Genomic DNA, 21,831 nt, shown 5'->3' on the forward strand with positions numbered 1-21,831 from the left:
AAAAGAGAGGTCATGATAGACATTGAGCTTCTGAGCTCAATTGGGGACAGTCATGGGTGATGAATGTTTGCAACCTACTGCGAAGCCTCATACCGCAATATAAGGAACGTCAAATACTAAGAAAGGGCGGCCTATGAAAGAATTACTACTTTCAATAAGTACACTTAAACGGCTAATTGGGAATAGAAAAACTGTAAAAAGCCCTCTGAGAAAGCCCCCCTCTAACCTTTGATAGTAAGCTTTTCTGTAGTCTGCCTGTTGATGTATTTTCCGTTTGAACTGTGCACAACATGAAGAGACGGAACACTGGCGGCTTGTCACAATGCCCCCCGATGACATCACAATAGCGCTGCTGCCTAGAAAACAAGCTGCGCAGAAGAAGTTGTTCTTTGGGTGGGAGGGTGGGCTAGTGGAAGGAGGGGGCAATCTCTTTTTTTCCCGGGTGGTAGGGGGATGACAGGAGAAGGGAAGCGGGTGGTGAGAAAGGTACAGAGGGCAGGGTTTGGGGGCTGGGAAGGAAAGGGAAAAGATTAGGGTTTGGGGATGATGAAAGGGCTTTCTACGGGTAAGGATGGCAAAGGGTGGCAGTGACGGAAAGTCAGGCAACCTGTCCTGTCCGTCTTTTTGTATCGTGAATTGGAAAGACTGCAAGGGGGAGGGGAGTTGCTTGCGCCCTAAAGGAGGAGTTATTCAGATTCATTGCAGTGGGCGGCGGCTGCAAAACGCACCATTCTTCTTGTTTTGGCTCTGCAAAGCAGCCTTTTCAAGGGTTGGCTTGGGTGACAAAATGTCTTGTGTAGGCGTGGGTTTGTCTCCCTCTCGCTCTCTCTCCCTAAGATGTGTCCGGCATAGGCCAGGGTGCCACTCGAGGCCCAAACCAATTCTGGTTATCGCTTCTCGGCCTTTTGGCTAAGATCAAGTGTAGTATCTGTTCTTATCAGTTTAATATCTGATACGTCCCCTATCTGGGGACCATATATTAAATGGATTTTTAGAACAGGGAGATGGAAAAAGAGCTTGCTCTGTCCACTCCACGCATTGACCTGGTATTGCAGTACCTCCAGGAACGGTGCACCCCTTCTTAACCCAGTTTCCAAAAGCAGAACTCAATTCACCTGATTCATATTAGCCCGATTTAATGAATTGGAAGAAAGCATACGTCTTCATATGCACCTCAATTTGGCCCATTCACTTTTCACACTTCCTCCTTTTGTTTTTTATCTTTCACACTTTTGACTTTCTTTATTCATCCAAATAGCAAACTCATCACCACTCAACCTGACCAACTCGGCTATGTCCCCGTGCTGCAGTTCTCTGTCTTATCTAGATCATTTGCAATTGAATGGAATAGATCCCTTTTGGACAAAGTGGATTCACCTGCTGCTGCAGTGACCACAGGTGTGATAACATCTAGAATTGGCATCTGGTGCGATCTCTCCGCTTCCACTCCAAAGAAAGTTACCTGTTTATTCCTATCATGCATTGGTTTTTGGGGTTTTCTTTGAGTAATGATGATCTCTTTAGTAGTCTGTTGGCGCCCTCTCCTGGAGGAATAGTTTGCTTGCTCTTGGACATTCTAAAAGAGAGGTCATGATAGACATTGAGCTTCTGAGCTCAATTGGGGACAGTCATGGGTGATGAATGTTTGCAACCTACTGCGAAGCCTCATACCGCAATATAAGGAACGTCAAATACTAAGAAAGGGCGGCCTATGAAAGAATTACTACTTTCAATAAGTACACTTAAACGGCTAATTGGGAATAGAAAAACTGTAAAAAGCCCTCTGAGAAAGCCCCCCTCTAACCTTTGATAGTAAGCTTTTCTGTAGTCTGCCTGTTGATGTATTTTCCGTTTGAACTGTGCACAACATGAAGAGACGGAACACTGGCGGCTTGTCACAATGCCCCCCGATGACATCACAATAGCGCTGCTGCCTAGAAAACAAGCTGCGCAGAAGAAGTTGTTCTTTGGGTGGGAGGGTGGGCTAGTGGAAGGAGGGGGCAATCTCTTTTTTTCCCGGGTGGTAGGGGGATGACAGGAGAAGGGAAGCGGGTGGTGAGAAAGGTACAGAGGGCAGGGTTTGGGGGCTGGGAAGGAAAGGGAAAAGATTAGGGTTTGGGGATGATGAAAGGGCTTTCTACGGGTAAGGATGGCAAAGGGTGGCAGTGACGGAAAGTCAGGCAACCTGTCCTGTCCGTCTTTTTGTATCGTGAATTGGAAAGACTGCAAGGGGGAGGGGAGTTGCTTGCGCCCTAAAGGAGGAGTTATTCAGATTCATTGCAGTGGGCGGCGGCTGCAAAACGCACCATTCTTCTTGTTTTGGCTCTGCAAAGCAGCCTTTTCAAGGGTTGGCTTGGGTGACAAAATGTCTTGTGTAGGCGTGGGTTTGTCTCCCTCTCGCTCTCTCTCCCTAAGATGTGTCCGGCATAGGCCAGGGTGCCACTCGAGGCCCAAACCAATTCTGGTTATCGCTTCTCGGCCTTTTGGCTAAGATCAAGTGTAGTATCTGTTCTTATCAGTTTAATATCTGATACGTCCCCTATCTGGGGACCATATATTAAATGGATTTTTAGAACAGGGAGATGGAAAAAGAGCTTGCTCTGTCCACTCCACGCATTGACCTGGTATTGCAGTACCTCCAGGAACGGTGCACCCCTTCTTAACCCAGTTTCCAAAAGCAGAACTCAATTCACCTGATTCATATTAGCCCGATTTAATGAATTGGAAGAAAGCATACGTCTTCATATGCACCTCAATTTGGCCCATTCACTTTTCACACTTCCTCCTTTTGTTTTTTATCTTTCACACTTTTGACTTTCTTTATTCATCCAAATAGCAAACTCATCACCACTCAACCTGACCAACTCGGCTATGTCCCCGTGCTGCAGTTCTCTGTCTTATCTAGATCATTTGCAATTGAATGGAATAGATCCCTTTTGGACAAAGTGGATTCACCTGCTGCTGCAGTGACCACAGGTGTGATAACATCTAGAATTGGCATCTGGTGCGATCTCTCCGCTTCCACTCCAAAGAAAGTTACCTGTTTATTCCTATCATGCATTGGTTTTTGGGGTTTTCTTTGAGTAATGATGATCTCTTTAGTAGTCTGTTGGCGCCCTCTCCTGGAGGAATAGTTTGCTTGCTCTTGGACATTCTAAAAGAGAGGTCATGATAGACATTGAGCTTCTGAGCTCAATTGGGGACAGTCATGGGTGATGAATGTTTGCAACCTACTGCGAAGCCTCATACCGCAATATAAGGAACGTCAAATACTAAGAAAGGGCGGCCTATGAAAGAATTACTACTTTCAATAAGTACACTTAAACGGCTAATTGGGAATAGAAAAACTGTAAAAAGCCCTCTGAGAAAGCCCCCCTCTAACCTTTGATAGTAAGCTTTTCTGTAGTCTGCCTGTTGATGTATTTTCCGTTTGAACTGTGCACAACATGAAGAGACGGAACACTGGCGGCTTGTCACAATGCCCCCCGATGACATCACAATAGCGCTGCTGCCTAGAAAACAAGCTGCGCAGAAGAAGTTGTTCTTTGGGTGGGAGGGTGGGCTAGTGGAAGGAGGGGGCAATCTCTTTTTTTCCCGGGTGGTAGGGGGATGACAGGAGAAGGGAAGCGGGTGGTGAGAAAGGTACAGAGGGCAGGGTTTGGGGGCTGGGAAGGAAAGGGAAAAGATTAGGGTTTGGGGATGATGAAAGGGCTTTCTACGGGTAAGGATGGCAAAGGGTGGCAGTGACGGAAAGTCAGGCAACCTGTCCTGTCCGTCTTTTTGTATCGTGAATTGGAAAGACTGCAAGGGGGAGGGGAGTTGCTTGCGCCCTAAAGGAGGAGTTATTCAGATTCATTGCAGTGGGCGGCGGCTGCAAAACGCACCATTCTTCTTGTTTTGGCTCTGCAAAGCAGCCTTTTCAAGGGTTGGCTTGGGTGACAAAATGTCTTGTGTAGGCGTGGGTTTGTCTCCCTCTCGCTCTCTCTCCCTAAGATGTGTCCGGCATAGGCCAGGGTGCCACTCGAGGCCCAAACCAATTCTGGTTATCGCTTCTCGGCCTTTTGGCTAAGATCAAGTGTAGTATCTGTTCTTATCAGTTTAATATCTGATACGTCCCCTATCTGGGGACCATATATTAAATGGATTTTTAGAACAGGGAGATGGAAAAAGAGCTTGCTCTGTCCACTCCACGCATTGACCTGGTATTGCAGTACCTCCAGGAACGGTGCACCCCTTCTTAACCCAGTTTCCAAAAGCAGAACTCAATTCACCTGATTCATATTAGCCCGATTTAATGAATTGGAAGAAAGCATACGTCTTCATATGCACCTCAATTTGGCCCATTCACTTTTCACACTTCCTCCTTTTGTTTTTTATCTTTCACACTTTTGACTTTCTTTATTCATCCAAATAGCAAACTCATCACCACTCAACCTGACCAACTCGGCTATGTCCCCGTGCTGCAGTTCTCTGTCTTATCTAGATCATTTGCAATTGAATGGAATAGATCCCTTTTGGACAAAGTGGATTCACCTGCTGCTGCAGTGACCACAGGTGTGATAACATCTAGAATTGGCATCTGGTGCGATCTCTCCGCTTCCACTCCAAAGAAAGTTACCTGTTTATTCCTATCATGCATTGGTTTTTGGGGTTTTCTTTGAGTAATGATGATCTCTTTAGTAGTCTGTTGGCGCCCTCTCCTGGAGGAATAGTTTGCTTGCTCTTGGACATTCTAAAAGAGAGGTCATGATAGACATTGAGCTTCTGAGCTCAATTGGGGACAGTCATGGGTGATGAATGTTTGCAACCTACTGCGAAGCCTCATACCGCAATATAAGGAACGTCAAATACTAAGAAAGGGCGGCCTATGAAAGAATTACTACTTTCAATAAGTACACTTAAACGGCTAATTGGGAATAGAAAAACTGTAAAAAGCCCTCTGAGAAAGCCCCCCTCTAACCTTTGATAGTAAGCTTTTCTGTAGTCTGCCTGTTGATGTATTTTCCGTTTGAACTGTGCACAACATGAAGAGACGGAACACTGGCGGCTTGTCACAATGCCCCCCGATGACATCACAATAGCGCTGCTGCCTAGAAAACAAGCTGCGCAGAAGAAGTTGTTCTTTGGGTGGGAGGGTGGGCTAGTGGAAGGAGGGGGCAATCTCTTTTTTTCCCGGGTGGTAGGGGGATGACAGGAGAAGGGAAGCGGGTGGTGAGAAAGGTACAGAGGGCAGGGTTTGGGGGCTGGGAAGGAAAGGGAAAAGATTAGGGTTTGGGGATGATGAAAGGGCTTTCTACGGGTAAGGATGGCAAAGGGTGGCAGTGACGGAAAGTCAGGCAACCTGTCCTGTCCGTCTTTTTGTATCGTGAATTGGAAAGACTGCAAGGGGGAGGGGAGTTGCTTGCGCCCTAAAGGAGGAGTTATTCAGATTCATTGCAGTGGGCGGCGGCTGCAAAACGCACCATTCTTCTTGTTTTGGCTCTGCAAAGCAGCCTTTTCAAGGGTTGGCTTGGGTGACAAAATGTCTTGTGTAGGCGTGGGTTTGTCTCCCTCTCGCTCTCTCTCCCTAAGATGTGTCCGGCATAGGCCAGGGTGCCACTCGAGGCCCAAACCAATTCTGGTTATCGCTTCTCGGCCTTTTGGCTAAGATCAAGTGTAGTATCTGTTCTTATCAGTTTAATATCTGATACGTCCCCTATCTGGGGACCATATATTAAATGGATTTTTAGAACAGGGAGATGGAAAAAGAGCTTGCTCTGTCCACTCCACGCATTGACCTGGTATTGCAGTACCTCCAGGAACGGTGCACCCCTTCTTAACCCAGTTTCCAAAAGCAGAACTCAATTCACCTGATTCATATTAGCCCGATTTAATGAATTGGAAGAAAGCATACGTCTTCATATGCACCTCAATTTGGCCCATTCACTTTTCACACTTCCTCCTTTTGTTTTTTATCTTTCACACTTTTGACTTTCTTTATTCATCCAAATAGCAAACTCATCACCACTCAACCTGACCAACTCGGCTATGTCCCCGTGCTGCAGTTCTCTGTCTTATCTAGATCATTTGCAATTGAATGGAATAGATCCCTTTTGGACAAAGTGGATTCACCTGCTGCTGCAGTGACCACAGGTGTGATAACATCTAGAATTGGCATCTGGTGCGATCTCTCCGCTTCCACTCCAAAGAAAGTTACCTGTTTATTCCTATCATGCATTGGTTTTTGGGGTTTTCTTTGAGTAATGATGATCTCTTTAGTAGTCTGTTGGCGCCCTCTCCTGGAGGAATAGTTTGCTTGCTCTTGGACATTCTAAAAGAGAGGTCATGATAGACATTGAGCTTCTGAGCTCAATTGGGGACAGTCATGGGTGATGAATGTTTGCAACCTACTGCGAAGCCTCATACCGCAATATAAGGAACGTCAAATACTAAGAAAGGGCGGCCTATGAAAGAATTACTACTTTCAATAAGTACACTTAAACGGCTAATTGGGAATAGAAAAACTGTAAAAAGCCCTCTGAGAAAGCCCCCCTCTAACCTTTGATAGTAAGCTTTTCTGTAGTCTGCCTGTTGATGTATTTTCCGTTTGAACTGTGCACAACATGAAGAGACGGAACACTGGCGGCTTGTCACAATGCCCCCCGATGACATCACAATAGCGCTGCTGCCTAGAAAACAAGCTGCGCAGAAGAAGTTGTTCTTTGGGTGGGAGGGTGGGCTAGTGGAAGGAGGGGGCAATCTCTTTTTTTCCCGGGTGGTAGGGGGATGACAGGAGAAGGGAAGCGGGTGGTGAGAAAGGTACAGAGGGCAGGGTTTGGGGGCTGGGAAGGAAAGGGAAAAGATTAGGGTTTGGGGATGATGAAAGGGCTTTCTACGGGTAAGGATGGCAAAGGGTGGCAGTGACGGAAAGTCAGGCAACCTGTCCTGTCCGTCTTTTTGTATCGTGAATTGGAAAGACTGCAAGGGGGAGGGGAGTTGCTTGCGCCCTAAAGGAGGAGTTATTCAGATTCATTGCAGTGGGCGGCGGCTGCAAAACGCACCATTCTTCTTGTTTTGGCTCTGCAAAGCAGCCTTTTCAAGGGTTGGCTTGGGTGACAAAATGTCTTGTGTAGGCGTGGGTTTGTCTCCCTCTCGCTCTCTCTCCCTAAGATGTGTCCGGCATAGGCCAGGGTGCCACTCGAGGCCCAAACCAATTCTGGTTATCGCTTCTCGGCCTTTTGGCTAAGATCAAGTGTAGTATCTGTTCTTATCAGTTTAATATCTGATACGTCCCCTATCTGGGGACCATATATTAAATGGATTTTTAGAACAGGGAGATGGAAAAAGAGCTTGCTCTGTCCACTCCACGCATTGACCTGGTATTGCAGTACCTCCAGGAACGGTGCACCCCTTCTTAACCCAGTTTCCAAAAGCAGAACTCAATTCACCTGATTCATATTAGCCCGATTTAATGAATTGGAAGAAAGCATACGTCTTCATATGCACCTCAATTTGGCCCATTCACTTTTCACACTTCCTCCTTTTGTTTTTTATCTTTCACACTTTTGACTTTCTTTATTCATCCAAATAGCAAACTCATCACCACTCAACCTGACCAACTCGGCTATGTCCCCGTGCTGCAGTTCTCTGTCTTATCTAGATCATTTGCAATTGAATGGAATAGATCCCTTTTGGACAAAGTGGATTCACCTGCTGCTGCAGTGACCACAGGTGTGATAACATCTAGAATTGGCATCTGGTGCGATCTCTCCGCTTCCACTCCAAAGAAAGTTACCTGTTTATTCCTATCATGCATTGGTTTTTGGGGTTTTCTTTGAGTAATGATGATCTCTTTAGTAGTCTGTTGGCGCCCTCTCCTGGAGGAATAGTTTGCTTGCTCTTGGACATTCTAAAAGAGAGGTCATGATAGACATTGAGCTTCTGAGCTCAATTGGGGACAGTCATGGGTGATGAATGTTTGCAACCTACTGCGAAGCCTCATACCGCAATATAAGGAACGTCAAATACTAAGAAAGGGCGGCCTATGAAAGAATTACTACTTTCAATAAGTACACTTAAACGGCTAATTGGGAATAGAAAAACTGTAAAAAGCCCTCTGAGAAAGCCCCCCTCTAACCTTTGATAGTAAGCTTTTCTGTAGTCTGCCTGTTGATGTATTTTCCGTTTGAACTGTGCACAACATGAAGAGACGGAACACTGGCGGCTTGTCACAATGCCCCCCGATGACATCACAATAGCGCTGCTGCCTAGAAAACAAGCTGCGCAGAAGAAGTTGTTCTTTGGGTGGGAGGGTGGGCTAGTGGAAGGAGGGGGCAATCTCTTTTTTTCCCGGGTGGTAGGGGGATGACAGGAGAAGGGAAGCGGGTGGTGAGAAAGGTACAGAGGGCAGGGTTTGGGGGCTGGGAAGGAAAGGGAAAAGATTAGGGTTTGGGGATGATGAAAGGGCTTTCTACGGGTAAGGATGGCAAAGGGTGGCAGTGACGGAAAGTCAGGCAACCTGTCCTGTCCGTCTTTTTGTATCGTGAATTGGAAAGACTGCAAGGGGGAGGGGAGTTGCTTGCGCCCTAAAGGAGGAGTTATTCAGATTCATTGCAGTGGGCGGCGGCTGCAAAACGCACCATTCTTCTTGTTTTGGCTCTGCAAAGCAGCCTTTTCAAGGGTTGGCTTGGGTGACAAAATGTCTTGTGTAGGCGTGGGTTTGTCTCCCTCTCGCTCTCTCTCCCTAAGATGTGTCCGGCATAGGCCAGGGTGCCACTCGAGGCCCAAACCAATTCTGGTTATCGCTTCTCGGCCTTTTGGCTAAGATCAAGTGTAGTATCTGTTCTTATCAGTTTAATATCTGATACGTCCCCTATCTGGGGACCATATATTAAATGGATTTTTAGAACAGGGAGATGGAAAAAGAGCTTGCTCTGTCCACTCCACGCATTGACCTGGTATTGCAGTACCTCCAGGAACGGTGCACCCCTTCTTAACCCAGTTTCCAAAAGCAGAACTCAATTCACCTGATTCATATTAGCCCGATTTAATGAATTGGAAGAAAGCATACGTCTTCATATGCACCTCAATTTGGCCCATTCACTTTTCACACTTCCTCCTTTTGTTTTTTATCTTTCACACTTTTGACTTTCTTTATTCATCCAAATAGCAAACTCATCACCACTCAACCTGACCAACTCGGCTATGTCCCCGTGCTGCAGTTCTCTGTCTTATCTAGATCATTTGCAATTGAATGGAATAGATCCCTTTTGGACAAAGTGGATTCACCTGCTGCTGCAGTGACCACAGGTGTGATAACATCTAGAATTGGCATCTGGTGCGATCTCTCCGCTTCCACTCCAAAGAAAGTTACCTGTTTATTCCTATCATGCATTGGTTTTTGGGGTTTTCTTTGAGTAATGATGATCTCTTTAGTAGTCTGTTGGCGCCCTCTCCTGGAGGAATAGTTTGCTTGCTCTTGGACATTCTAAAAGAGAGGTCATGATAGACATTGAGCTTCTGAGCTCAATTGGGGACAGTCATGGGTGATGAATGTTTGCAACCTACTGCGAAGCCTCATACCGCAATATAAGGAACGTCAAATACTAAGAAAGGGCGGCCTATGAAAGAATTACTACTTTCAATAAGTACACTTAAACGGCTAATTGGGAATAGAAAAACTGTAAAAAGCCCTCTGAGAAAGCCCCCCTCTAACCTTTGATAGTAAGCTTTTCTGTAGTCTGCCTGTTGATGTATTTTCCGTTTGAACTGTGCACAACATGAAGAGACGGAACACTGGCGGCTTGTCACAATGCCCCCCGATGACATCACAATAGCGCTGCTGCCTAGAAAACAAGCTGCGCAGAAGAAGTTGTTCTTTGGGTGGGAGGGTGGGCTAGTGGAAGGAGGGGGCAATCTCTTTTTTTCCCGGGTGGTAGGGGGATGACAGGAGAAGGGAAGCGGGTGGTGAGAAAGGTACAGAGGGCAGGGTTTGGGGGCTGGGAAGGAAAGGGAAAAGATTAGGGTTTGGGGATGATGAAAGGGCTTTCTACGGGTAAGGATGGCAAAGGGTGGCAGTGACGGAAAGTCAGGCAACCTGTCCTGTCCGTCTTTTTGTATCGTGAATTGGAAAGACTGCAAGGGGGAGGGGAGTTGCTTGCGCCCTAAAGGAGGAGTTATTCAGATTCATTGCAGTGGGCGGCGGCTGCAAAACGCACCATTCTTCTTGTTTTGGCTCTGCAAAGCAGCCTTTTCAAGGGTTGGCTTGGGTGACAAAATGTCTTGTGTAGGCGTGGGTTTGTCTCCCTCTCGCTCTCTCTCCCTAAGATGTGTCCGGCATAGGCCAGGGTGCCACTCGAGGCCCAAACCAATTCTGGTTATCGCTTCTCGGCCTTTTGGCTAAGATCAAGTGTAGTATCTGTTCTTATCAGTTTAATATCTGATACGTCCCCTATCTGGGGACCATATATTAAATGGATTTTTAGAACAGGGAGATGGAAAAAGAGCTTGCTCTGTCCACTCCACGCATTGACCTGGTATTGCAGTACCTCCAGGAACGGTGCACCCCTTCTTAACCCAGTTTCCAAAAGCAGAACTCAATTCACCTGATTCATATTAGCCCGATTTAATGAATTGGAAGAAAGCATACGTCTTCATATGCACCTCAATTTGGCCCATTCACTTTTCACACTTCCTCCTTTTGTTTTTTATCTTTCACACTTTTGACTTTCTTTATTCATCCAAATAGCAAACTCATCACCACTCAACCTGACCAACTCGGCTATGTCCCCGTGCTGCAGTTCTCTGTCTTATCTAGATCATTTGCAATTGAATGGAATAGATCCCTTTTGGACAAAGTGGATTCACCTGCTGCTGCAGTGACCACAGGTGTGATAACATCTAGAATTGGCATCTGGTGCGATCTCTCCGCTTCCACTCCAAAGAAAGTTACCTGTTTATTCCTATCATGCATTGGTTTTTGGGGTTTTCTTTGAGTAATGATGATCTCTTTAGTAGTCTGTTGGCGCCCTCTCCTGGAGGAATAGTTTGCTTGCTCTTGGACATTCTAAAAGAGAGGTCATGATAGACATTGAGCTTCTGAGCTCAATTGGGGACAGTCATGGGTGATGAATGTTTGCAACCTACTGCGAAGCCTCATACCGCAATATAAGGAACGTCAAATACTAAGAAAGGGCGGCCTATGAAAGAATTACTACTTTCAATAAGTACACTTAAACGGCTAATTGGGAATAGAAAAACTGTAAAAAGCCCTCTGAGAAAGCCCCCCTCTAACCTTTGATAGTAAGCTTTTCTGTAGTCTGCCTGTTGATGTATTTTCCGTTTGAACTGTGCACAACATGAAGAGACGGAACACTGGCGGCTTGTCACAATGCCCCCCGATGACATCACAATAGCGCTGCTGCCTAGAAAACAAGCTGCGCAGAAGAAGTTGTTCTTTGGGTGGGAGGGTGGGCTAGTGGAAGGAGGGGGCAATCTCTTTTTTTCCCGGGTGGTAGGGGGATGACAGGAGAAGGGAAGCGGGTGGTGAGAAAGGTACAGAGGGCAGGGTTTGGGGGCTGGGAAGGAAAGGGAAAAGATTAGGGTTTGGGGATGATGAAAGGGCTTTCTACGGGTAAGGATGGCAAAGGGTGGCAGTGACGGAAAGTCAGGCAACCTGTCCTGTCCGTCTTTTTGTATCGTGAATTGGAAAGACTGCAAGGGGGAGGGGAGTTGCTTGCGCCCTAAAGGAGGAGTTATTCAGATTCATTGCAGTGGGCGGCGGCTGCAAAACGCACCATTCTTCTTGTTTTGGCTCTGCAAAGCAGCCTTTTCAAGGGTTGGCTTGGGTGACAAAATGTCTTGTGTAGGCGTGGGTTTGTCTCCCTCTCGCTCTCTCTCCCTAAGATGTGTCCGGCATAGGCCAGGGTGCCACTCGAGGCCCAAACCAATTCTGGTTATCGCTTCTCGGCCTTTTGGCTAAGATCAAGTGTAGTATCTGTTCTTATCAGTTTAATATCTGATACGTCCCCTATCTGGGGACCATATATTAAATGGATTTTTAGAACAGGGAGATGGAAAAAGAGCTTGCTCTGTCCACTCCACGCATTGACCTGGTATTGCAGTACCTCCAGGAACGGTGCACCCCTTCTTAACCCAGTTTCCAAAAGCAGAACTCAATTCACCTGATTCATATTAGCCCGATTTAATGAATTGGAAGAAAGCATACGTCTTCATATGCACCTCAATTTGGCCCATTCACTTTTCACACTTCCTCCTTTTGTTTTTTATCTTTCACACTTTTGACTTTCTTTATTCATCCAAATAGCAAACTCATCACCACTCAACCTGACCAACTCGGCTATGTCCCCGTGCTGCAGTTCTCTGTCTTATCTAGATCATTTGCAATTGAATGGAATAGATCCCTTTTGGACAAAGTGGATTCACCTGCTGCTGCAGTGACCACAGGTGTGATAACATCTAGAATTGGCATCTGGTGCGATCTCTCCGCTTCCACTCCAAAGAAAGTTACCTGTTTATTCCTATCATGCATTGGTTTTTGGGGTTTTCTTTGAGTAATGATGATCTCTTTAGTAGTCTGTTGGCGCCCTCTCCTGGAGGAATAGTTTGCTTGCTCTTGGACATTCTAAAAGAGAGGTCATGATAGACATTGAGCTTCTGAGCTCAATTGGGGACAGTCATGGGTGATGAATGTTTGCAACCTACTGCGAAGCCTCATACCGCAATATAAGGAACGTCAAATACTAAGAAAGGGCGGCCTATGAAAGAATTACTACTTTCAATAAGTACACTTAAACGGCTAATTGGGAATAGAAAAACTGTAAAAAGCCCTCTGAGAAAGCCCCCCTCTAACCTTTGATAGTAAGCTTTTCTGTAGTCTGCCTGTTGATGTATTTTCCGTTTGAACTGTGCACAACATGAAGAGACGGAACACTGGCGGCTTGTCACAATGCCCCCCGATGACATCACAATAGCGCTGCTGCCTAGAAAACAAGCTGCGCAGAAGAAGTTGTTCTTTGGGTGGGAGGGTGGGCTAGTGGAAGGAGGGGGCAATCTCTTTTTTTCCCGGGTGGTAGGGGGATGACAGGAGAAGGGAAGCGGCGGTGGTGAGAAAGGTACAGAGGGCAGGGTTTGGGGGCTGGGAAGGAAAGGGAAAAGATTAGGGTTTGGGGATGATGAAAGGGCTTTCTACGGGTAAGGATGGCAAAGGGTGGCAGTGACGGAAAGTCAGGCAACCTGTCCTGTCCGTCTTTTTGTATCGTGAATTGGAAAGACTGCAAGGGGGAGGGGAGTTGCTTGCGCCCTAAAGGAGGAGTTATTCAGATTCATTGCAGTGGGCGGCGGCTGCAAAACGCACCATTCTTCTTGTTTTGGCTCTGCAAAGCAGCCTTTTCAAGGGTTGGCTTGGGTGACAAAATGTCTTGTGTAGGCGTGGGTTTGTCTCCCTCTCGCTCTCTCTCCCTAAGATGTGTCCGGCATAGGCCAGGGTGCCACTCGAGGCCCAAACCAATTCTGGTTATCGCTTCTCGGCCTTTTGGCTAAGATCAAGTGTAGTATCTGTTCTTATCAGTTTAATATCTGATACGTCCCCTATCTGGGGACCATATATTAAATGGATTTTTAGAACAGGGAGATGGAAAAAGAGCTTGCTCTGTCCACTCCACGCATTGACCTGGTATTGCAGTACCTCCAGGAACGGTGCACCCCTTCTTAACCCAGTTTCCAAAAGCAGAACTCAATTCACCTGATTCATATTAGCCCGATTTAATGAATTGGAAGAAAGCATACGTCTTCATATGCACCTCAATTTGGCCCATTCACTTTTCACACTTCCTCCTTTTGTTTTTTATCTTTCACACTTTTGACTTTCTTTATTCATCCAAATAGCAAACTCATCACCACTCAACCTGACCAACTCGGCTATGTCCCCGTGCTGCAGTTCTCTGTCTTATCTAGATCATTTGCAATTGAATGGAATAGATCCCTTTTGGACAAAGTGGATTCACCTGCTGCTGCAGTGACCACAGGTGTGATAACATCTAGAATTGGCATCTGGTGCGATCTCTCCGCTTCCACTCCAAAGAAAGTTACCTGTTTATTCCTATCATGCATTGGTTTTTGGGGTTTTCTTTGAGTAATGATGATCTCTTTAGTAGTCTGTTGGCGCCCTCTCCTGGAGGAATAGTTTGCTTGCTCTTGGACATTCTAAAAGAGAGGTCATGATAGACATTGAGCTTCTGAGCTCAATTGGGGACAGTCATGGGTGATGAATGTTTGCAACCTACTGCGAAGCCTCATACCGCAATATAAGGAACGTCAAATACTAAGAAAGGGCGGCCTATGAAAGAATTACTACTTTCAATAAGTACACTTAAACGGCTAATTGGGAATAGAAAAACTGTAAAAAGCCCTCTGAGAAAGCCCCCCTCTAACCTTTGATAGTAAGCTTTTCTGTAGTCTGCCTGTTGATGTATTTTCCGTTTGAACTGTGCACAACATGAAGAGACGGAACACTGGCGGCTTGTCACAATGCCCCCCGATGACATCACAATAGCGCTGCTGCCTAGAAAACAAGCTGCGCAGAAGAAGTTGTTCTTTGGGTGGGAGGGTGGGCTAGTGGAAGGAGGGGGCAATCTCTTTTTTTCCCGGGTGGTAGGGGGATGACAGGAGAAGGGAAGCGGGTGGTGAGAAAGGTACAGAGGGCAGGGTTTGGGGGCTGGGAAGGAAAGGGAAAAGATTAGGGTTTGGGGATGATGAAAGGGCTTTCTACGGGTAAGGATGGCAAAGGGTGGCAGTGACGGAAAGTCAGGCAACCTGTCCTGTCCGTCTTTTTGTATCGTGAATTGGAAAGACTGCAAGGGGGAGGGGAGTTGCTTGCGCCCTAAAGGAGGAGTTATTCAGATTCATTGCAGTGGGCGGCGGCTGCAAAACGCACCATTCTTCTTGTTTTGGCTCTGCAAAGCAGCCTTTTCAAGGGTTGGCTTGGGTGACAAAATGTCTTGTGTAGGCGTGGGTTTGTCTCCCTCTCGCTCTCTCTCCCTAAGATGTGTCCGGCATAGGCCAGGGTGCCACTCGAGGCCCAAACCAATTCTGGTTATCGCTTCTCGGCCTTTTGGCTAAGATCAAGTGTAGTATCTGTTCTTATCAGTTTAATATCTGATACGTCCCCTATCTGGGGACCATATATTAAATGGATTTTTAGAACAGGGAGATGGAAAAAGAGCTTGCTCTGTCCACTCCACGCATTGACCTGGTATTGCAGTACCTCCAGGAACGGTGCACCCCTTCTTAACCCAGTTTCCAAAAGCAGAACTCAATTCACCTGATTCATATTAGCCCGATTTAATGAATTGGAAGAAAGCATACGTCTTCATATGCACCTCAATTTGGCCCATTCACTTTTCACACTTCCTCCTTTTGTTTTTTATCTTTCACACTTTTGACTTTCTTTATTCATCCAAATAGCAAACTCATCACCACTCAACCTGACCAACTCGGCTATGTCCCCGTGCTGCAGTTCTCTGTCTTATCTAGATCATTTGCAATTGAATGGAATAGATCCCTTTTGGACAAAGTGGATTCACCTGCTGCTGCAGTGACCACAGGTGTGATAACATCTAGAATTGGCATCTGGTGCGATCTCTCCGCTTCCACTCCAAAGAAAGTTACCTGTTTATTCCTATCATGCATTGGTTTTTGGGGTTTTCTTTGAGTAATGATGATCTCTTTAGTAGTCTGTTGGCGCCCTCTCCTGGAGGAATAGTTTGCTTGCTCTTGGACATTCTAAAAGAGAGGTCATGATAGACATTGAGCTTCTGAGCTCAATTGGGGACAGTCATGGGTGATGAATGTTTGCAACCTACTGCGAAGCCTCATACCGCAATATAAGGAACGTCAAATACTAAGAAAGGGCGGCCTATGAAAGAATTACTACTTTCAATAAGTACACTTAAACGGCTAATTGGGAATAGAAAAACTGTAAAAAGCCCTCTGAGAAAGCCCCCCTCTAACCTTTGATAGTAAGCTTTTCTGTAGTCTGCCTGTTGATGTATTTTCCGTTTGAACTGTGCACAACATGAAGAGACGGAACACTGGCGGCTTGTCACAATGCCCCCCGATGACATCACAATAGCGCTGCTGCCTAGAAAACAAGCTGCGCAGAAGAAGTTGTTCTTTGGGTGGGAGGGTGGGCTAGTGGAAGGAGGGGGCAATCTCTTTTTTTCCCGGGTGGTAGGGGGATGACAGGAGAAGGGAAGCGGGTGGTGAGAAAGGTACAGAGGGCAGGGTTTGGGGGCTGGGAAGGAAAGGGAAAAGATTAGGGTTTGGGGATGATGAAAGGGCTTTCTACGGGTAAGGATGGCAAAGGGTGGCAGTGACGGAAAGTCAGGCAACCTGTCCTGTCCGTCTTTTTGTATCGTGAATTGGAAAGACTGCAAGGGGGAGGGGAGTTGCTTGCGCCCTAAAGGAGGAGTTATTCAGATTCATTGCAGTGGGCGGCGGCTGCAAAACGCACCATTCTTCTTGTTTTGGCTCTGCAAAGCAGCCTTTTCAAGGGTTGGCTTGGGTGACAAAATGTCTTGTGTAGGCGTGGGTTTGTCTCCCTCTCGCTCTCTCTCCCTAAGATGTGTCCGGCATAGGCCAGGGTGCCACTCGAGGCCCAAACCAATTCTGGTTATCGCTTCTCGGCCTTTTGGCTAAGATCAAGTGTAGTATCTGTTCTTATCAGTTTAATATCTGATACGTCCCCTATCTGGGGACCATATATTAAATGGATTTTTAGAACAGGGAGATGGAAAAAGAGCTTGCTCTGTCCACTCCACGCATTGACCTGGTATTGCAGTACCTCCAGGAACGGTGCACCCCTTCTTAACCCAGTTTCCAAAAGCAGAACTCAATTCACCTGATTCATATTAGCCCGATTTAATGAATTGGAAGAAAGCATACGTCTTCATATGCACCTCAATTTGGCCCATTCACTTTTCACACTTCCTCCTTTTGTTTTTTATCTTTCACACTTTTGACTTTCTTTATTCATCCAAATAGCAAACTCATCACCACTCAACCTGACCAACTCGGCTATGTCCCCGTGCTGCAGTTCTCTGTCTTATCTAGATCATTTGCAATTGAATGGAATAGATCCCTTTTGGACAAAGTGGATTCACCTGCTGCTGCAGTGACCACAGGTGTGATAACATCTAGAATTGGCATCTGGTGCGATCTCTCCGCTTCCACTCCAAAGAAAGTTACCTGTTTATTCCTATCATGCATTGGTTTTTGGGGTTTTCTTTGAGTAATGATGATCTCTTTAGTAGTCTGTTGGCGCCCTCTCCTGGAGGAATAGTTTGCTTGCTCTTGGACATTCTAAAAGAGAGGTCATGATAGACATTGAGCTTCTGAGCTCAATTGGGGACAGTCATGGGTGATGAATGTTTGCAACCTACTGCGAAGCCTCATACCGCAATATAAGGAACGTCAAATACTAAGAAAGGGCGGCCTATGAAAGAATTACTACTTTCAATAAGTACACTTAAACGGCTAATTGGGAATAGAAAAACTGTAAAAAGCCCTCTGAGAAAGCCCCCCTCTAACCTTTGATAGTAAGCTTTTCTGTAGTCTGCCTGTTGATGTATTTTCCGTTTGAACTGTGCACAACATGAAGAGACGGAACACTGGCGGCTTGTCACAATGCCCCCCGATGACATCACAATAGCGCTGCTGCCTAGAAAACAAGCTGCGCAGAAGAAGTTGTTCTTTGGGTGGGAGGGTGGGCTAGTGGAAGGAGGGGGCAATCTCTTTTTTTCCCGGGTGGTAGGGGGATGACAGGAGAAGGGAAGCGGGTGGTGAGAAAGGTACAGAGGGCAGGGTTTGGGGGCTGGGAAGGAAAGGGAAAAGATTAGGGTTTGGGGATGATGAAAGGGCTTTCTACGGGTAAGGATGGCAAAGGGTGGCAGTGACGGAAAGTCAGGCAACCTGTCCTGTCCGTCTTTTTGTATCGTGAATTGGAAAGACTGCAAGGGGGAGGGGAGTTGCTTGCGCCCTAAAGGAGGAGTTATTCAGATTCATTGCAGTGGGCGGCGGCTGCAAAACGCACCATTCTTCTTGTTTTGGCTCTGCAAAGCAGCCTTTTCAAGGGTTGGCTTGGGTGACAAAATGTCTTGTGTAGGCGTGGGTTTGTCTCCCTCTCGCTCTCTCTCCCTAAGATGTGTCCGGCATAGGCCAGGGTGCCACTCGAGGCCCAAACCAATTCTGGTTATCGCTTCTCGGCCTTTTGGCTAAGATCAAGTGTAGTATCTGTTCTTATCAGTTTAATATCTGATACGTCCCCTATCTGGGGACCATATATTAAATGGATTTTTAGAACAGGGAGATGGAAAAAGAGCTTGCTCTGTCCACTCCACGCATTGACCTGGTATTGCAGTACCTCCAGGAACGGTGCACCCCTTCTTAACCCAGTTTCCAAAAGCAGAACTCAATTCACCTGATTCATATTAGCCCGATTTAATGAATTGGAAGAAAGCATACGTCTTCATATGCACCTCAATTTGGCCCATTCACTTTTCACACTTCCTCCTTTTGTTTTTTATCTTTCACACTTTTGACTTTCTTTATTCATCCAAATAGCAAACTCATCACCACTCAACCTGACCAACTCGGCTATGTCCCCGTGCTGCAGTTCTCTGTCTTATCTAGATCATTTGCAATTGAATGGAATAGATCCCTTTTGGACAAAGTGGATTCACCTGCTGCTGCAGTGACCACAGGTGTGATAACATCTAGAATTGGCATCTGGTGCGATCTCTCCGCTTCCACTCCAAAGAAAGTTACCTGTTTATTCCTATCATGCATTGGTTTTTGGGGTTTTCTTTGAGTAATGATGATCTCTTTAGTAGTCTGTTGGCGCCCTCTCCTGGAGGAATAGTTTGCTTGCTCTTGGACATTCTAAAAGAGAGGTCATGATAGACATTGAGCTTCTGAGCTCAATTGGGGACAGTCATGGGTGATGAATGTTTGCAACCTACTGCGAAGCCTCATACCGCAATATAAGGAACGTCAAATACTAAGAAAGGGCGGCCTATGAAAGAATTACTACTTTCAATAAGTACACTTAAACGGCTAATTGGGAATAGAAAAACTGTAAAAAGCCCTCTGAGAAAGCCCCCCTCTAACCTTTGATAGTAAGCTTTTCTGTAGTCTGCCTGTTGATGTATTTTCCGTTTGAACTGTGCACAACATGAAGAGACGGAACACTGGCGGCTTGTCACAATGCCCCCCGATGACATCACAATAGCGCTGCTGCCTAGAAAACAAGCTGCGCAGAAGAAGTTGTTCTTTGGGTGGGAGGGTGGGCTAGTGGAAGGAGGGGGCAATCTCTTTTTTTCCCGGGTGGTAGGGGGATGACAGGAGAAGGGAAGCGGGTGGTGAGAAAGGTACAGAGGGCAGGGTTTGGGGGCTGGGAAGGAAAGGGAAAAGATTAGGGTTTGGGGATGATGAAAGGGCTTTCTACGGGTAAGGATGGCAAAGGGTGGCAGTGACGGAAAGTCAGGCAACCTGTCCTGTCCGTCTTTTTGTATCGTGAATTGGAAAGACTGCAAGGGGGAGGGGAGTTGCTTGCGCCCTAAAGGAGGAGTTATTCAGATTCATTGCAGTGGGCGGCGGCTGCAAAACGCACCATTCTTCTTGTTTTGGCTCTGCAAAGCAGCCTTTTCAAGGGTTGGCTTGGGTGACAAAATGTCTTGTGTAGGCGTGGGTTTGTCTCCCTCTCGCTCTCTCTCCCTAAGATGTGTCCGGCATAGGCCAGGGTGCCACTCGAGGCCCAAACCAATTCTGGTTATCGCTTCTCGGCCTTTTGGCTAAGATCAAGTGTAGTATCTGTTCTTATCAGTTTAATATCTGATACGTCCCCTATCTGGGGACCATATATTAAATGGATTTTTAGAACAGGGAGATGGAAAAAGAGCTTGCTCTGTCCACTCCACGCATTGACCTGGTATTGCAGTACCTCCAGGAACGGTGCACCCCTTCTTAACCCAGTTTCCAAAAGCAGAACTCAATTCACCTGATTCATATTAGCCCGATTTAATGAATTGGAAGAAAGCATACGTCTTCATATGCACCTCAATTTGGCCCATTCACTTTTCACACTTCCTCCTTTTGTTTTTTATCTTTCACACTTTTGACTTTCTTTATTCATCCAAATAGCAAACTCATCACCACTCAACCTGACCAACTCGGCTATGTCCCCGTGCTGCAGTTCTCTGTCTTATCTAGATCATTTGCAATTGAATGGAATAGATCCCTTTTGGACAAAGTGGATTCACCTGCTGCTGCAGTGACCACAGGTGTGATAACATCTAGAATTGGCATCTGGTGCGATCTCTCCGCTTCCACTCCAAAGAAAGTTACCTGTTTATTCCTATCATGCATTGGTTTTTGGGGTTTTCTTTGAGTAATGATGATCTCTTTAGTAGTCTGTTGGCGCCCTCTCCTGGAGGAATAGTTTGCTTGCTCTTGGACATTCTAAAAGAGAGGTCATGATAGACATTGAGCTTCTGAGCTCAATTGGGGACAGTCATGGGTGATGAATGTTTGCAACCTACTGCGAAGCCTCATACCGCAATATAAGGAACGTCAAATACTAAGAAAGGGCGGCCTATGAAAGAATTACTACTTTCAATAAGTACACTTAAACGGCTAATTGGGAATAGAAAAACTGTAAAAAGCCCTCTGAGAAAGCCCCCCTCTAACCTTTGATAGTAAGCTTTTCTGTAGTCTGCCTGTTGATGTATTTTCCGTTTGAACTGTGCACAACATGAAGAGACGGAACACTGGCGGCTTGTCACAATGCCCCCCGATGACATCACAATAGCGCTGCTGCCTAGAAAACAAGCTGCGCAGAAGAAGTTGTTCTTTGGGTGGGAGGGTGGGCTAGTGGAAGGAGGGGGCAATCTCTTTTTTTCCCGGGTGGTAGGGGGATGACAGGAGAAGGGAAGCGGGTGGTGAGAAAGGTACAGAGGGCAGGGTTTGGGGGCTGGGAAGGAAAGGGAAAAGATTAGGGTTTGGGGATGATGAAAGGGCTTTCTACGGGTAAGGATGGCAAAGGGTGGCAGTGACGGAAAGTCAGGCAACCTGTCCTGTCCGTCTTTTTGTATCGTGAATTGGAAAGACTGCAAGGGGGAGGGGAGTTGCTTGCGCCCTAAAGGAGGAGTTATTCAGATTCATTGCAGTGGGCGGCGGCTGCAAAACGCACCATTCTTCTTGTTTTGGCTCTGCAAAGCAGCCTTTTCAAGGGTTGGCTTGGGTGACAAAATGTCTTGTGTAGGCGTGGGTTTGTCTCCCTCTCGCTCTCTCTCCCTAAGATGTGTCCGGCATAGGCCAGGGTGCCACTCGAGGCCCAAACCAATTCTGGTTATCGCTTCTCGGCCTTTTGGCTAAGATCAAGTGTAGTATCTGTTCTTATCAGTTTAATATCTGATACGTCCCCTATCTGGGGACCATATATTAAATGGATTTTTAGAACAGGGAGATGGAAAAAGAGCTTGCTCTGTCCACTCCACGCATTGACCTGGTATTGCAGTACCTCCAGGAACGGTGCACCCCTTCTTAACCCAGTTTCCAAAAGCAGAACTCAATTCACCTGATTCATATTAGCCCGATTTAATGAATTGGAAGAAAGCATACGTCTTCATATGCACCTCAATTTGGCCCATTCACTTTTCACACTTCCTCCTTTTGTTTTTTATCTTTCACACTTTTGACTTTCTTTATTCATCCAAATAGCAAACTCATCACCACTCAACCTGACCAACTCGGCTATGTCCCCGTGCTGCAGTTCTC

The 21,831-nt window shown here is 46.4% G+C and overlaps 14 non-coding genes across 14 annotated transcripts; all 14 read left to right on the top strand.

The window, feature by feature from the left end:
- The first annotated feature begins 889 nt into the window (after window positions 1-889).
- On the top strand, window positions 890-1,080 carry LOC142282602 (U2 spliceosomal RNA). The gene has a single exon (XR_012744486.1). It is a non-coding gene; the product is annotated as a U2 spliceosomal RNA (small nuclear RNA).
- A 1,387-nt stretch (window positions 1,081-2,467) lies between these two features.
- On the top strand, window positions 2,468-2,658 carry LOC142282613 (U2 spliceosomal RNA). Its single transcript, XR_012744496.1, has one exon. It is a non-coding gene; the product is annotated as a U2 spliceosomal RNA (small nuclear RNA).
- A 1,387-nt stretch (window positions 2,659-4,045) lies between these two features.
- On the top strand, window positions 4,046-4,236 carry LOC142282614 (U2 spliceosomal RNA). The gene has a single exon (XR_012744497.1). It is a non-coding gene; the product is annotated as a U2 spliceosomal RNA (small nuclear RNA).
- A 1,387-nt stretch (window positions 4,237-5,623) lies between these two features.
- On the top strand, window positions 5,624-5,814 carry LOC142282615 (U2 spliceosomal RNA). Its single transcript, XR_012744498.1, has one exon. It is a non-coding gene; the product is annotated as a U2 spliceosomal RNA (small nuclear RNA).
- A 1,387-nt stretch (window positions 5,815-7,201) lies between these two features.
- LOC142282616 (U2 spliceosomal RNA) lies at window positions 7,202-7,392 on the top strand. Its single transcript, XR_012744499.1, has one exon. It is a non-coding gene; the product is annotated as a U2 spliceosomal RNA (small nuclear RNA).
- Window positions 7,393-8,779: 1,387 nt separating this feature from the next.
- LOC142282603 (U2 spliceosomal RNA) lies at window positions 8,780-8,970 on the top strand. The gene has a single exon (XR_012744487.1). It is a non-coding gene; the product is annotated as a U2 spliceosomal RNA (small nuclear RNA).
- A 1,387-nt stretch (window positions 8,971-10,357) lies between these two features.
- On the top strand, window positions 10,358-10,548 carry LOC142282604 (U2 spliceosomal RNA). Its single transcript, XR_012744488.1, has one exon. It is a non-coding gene; the product is annotated as a U2 spliceosomal RNA (small nuclear RNA).
- A 1,387-nt stretch (window positions 10,549-11,935) lies between these two features.
- On the top strand, window positions 11,936-12,126 carry LOC142282605 (U2 spliceosomal RNA). Its single transcript, XR_012744489.1, has one exon. It is a non-coding gene; the product is annotated as a U2 spliceosomal RNA (small nuclear RNA).
- Window positions 12,127-13,515: 1,389 nt separating this feature from the next.
- On the top strand, window positions 13,516-13,706 carry LOC142282606 (U2 spliceosomal RNA). Its single transcript, XR_012744490.1, has one exon. It is a non-coding gene; the product is annotated as a U2 spliceosomal RNA (small nuclear RNA).
- A 1,387-nt stretch (window positions 13,707-15,093) lies between these two features.
- On the top strand, window positions 15,094-15,284 carry LOC142282607 (U2 spliceosomal RNA). Its single transcript, XR_012744491.1, has one exon. It is a non-coding gene; the product is annotated as a U2 spliceosomal RNA (small nuclear RNA).
- Window positions 15,285-16,671: 1,387 nt separating this feature from the next.
- Window positions 16,672-16,862, top strand: LOC142282609 (U2 spliceosomal RNA). The gene has a single exon (XR_012744492.1). It is a non-coding gene; the product is annotated as a U2 spliceosomal RNA (small nuclear RNA).
- A 1,387-nt stretch (window positions 16,863-18,249) lies between these two features.
- LOC142282610 (U2 spliceosomal RNA) lies at window positions 18,250-18,440 on the top strand. Its single transcript, XR_012744493.1, has one exon. It is a non-coding gene; the product is annotated as a U2 spliceosomal RNA (small nuclear RNA).
- Window positions 18,441-19,827: 1,387 nt separating this feature from the next.
- LOC142282611 (U2 spliceosomal RNA) lies at window positions 19,828-20,018 on the top strand. Its single transcript, XR_012744494.1, has one exon. It is a non-coding gene; the product is annotated as a U2 spliceosomal RNA (small nuclear RNA).
- Window positions 20,019-21,405: 1,387 nt separating this feature from the next.
- LOC142282612 (U2 spliceosomal RNA) lies at window positions 21,406-21,596 on the top strand. The gene has a single exon (XR_012744495.1). It is a non-coding gene; the product is annotated as a U2 spliceosomal RNA (small nuclear RNA).
- Window positions 21,597-21,831: the final 235 nt, after the last annotated feature.

The sequence above is a fragment of the Anomaloglossus baeobatrachus genome, unplaced genomic scaffold (genome assembly GCF_048569485.1).
Source record: "Anomaloglossus baeobatrachus isolate aAnoBae1 unplaced genomic scaffold, aAnoBae1.hap1 Scaffold_5145, whole genome shotgun sequence".
NCBI classification, from domain to species: Eukaryota; Metazoa; Chordata; class Amphibia; order Anura; family Aromobatidae; genus Anomaloglossus; species Anomaloglossus baeobatrachus.